Here is a 358-nt window from a genome sequence, read left to right on the forward strand (position 1 = left end):
TGTCATTGTTGTTTGGTGGGCCCAGGCTGGATTCGAACCCACCACCTTAGGTGTATGTGGCTGGCGCCTTAGCCACTTGAGCTACAGGCACTGAGTCGATTTTTTTTTTCTTGAGACAGAGTCTCAACCTTGTCACCCTTGGTAGAGGACTGTGATGTCATAGCTCACAACAACCTCAAAATCTTGGGCTCAAGTGATCCTCCTGACTCAGCCTCCTACCACAATGCCTGGCTATTTTTAAAAACAGGGTCTTGCTCTTGCTCAGGCTGGTCTTGAACTTTTGAGCTCAAGCAATCCACCAGCCTTGGCCTCTTAAGGGCCTCTTATAGGTGTAAGCCACCGCACCCACCCTCACCAT

At 50.0% G+C, this 358-nt stretch overlaps 1 pseudogene; it reads right to left on the bottom strand.

Moving 5' to 3' along the window:
* Positions 1-358, bottom strand: part of LOC111723595 — a 10,922-nt pseudogene extending 10,564 nt beyond the window's left edge.

This window comes from Otolemur garnettii, unplaced genomic scaffold (assembly GCF_000181295.1).
Source record: "Otolemur garnettii isolate 467f Iridium unplaced genomic scaffold, OtoGar3 scaffold00013, whole genome shotgun sequence".
NCBI classification, from domain to species: Eukaryota; Metazoa; Chordata; class Mammalia; order Primates; family Galagidae; genus Otolemur; species Otolemur garnettii.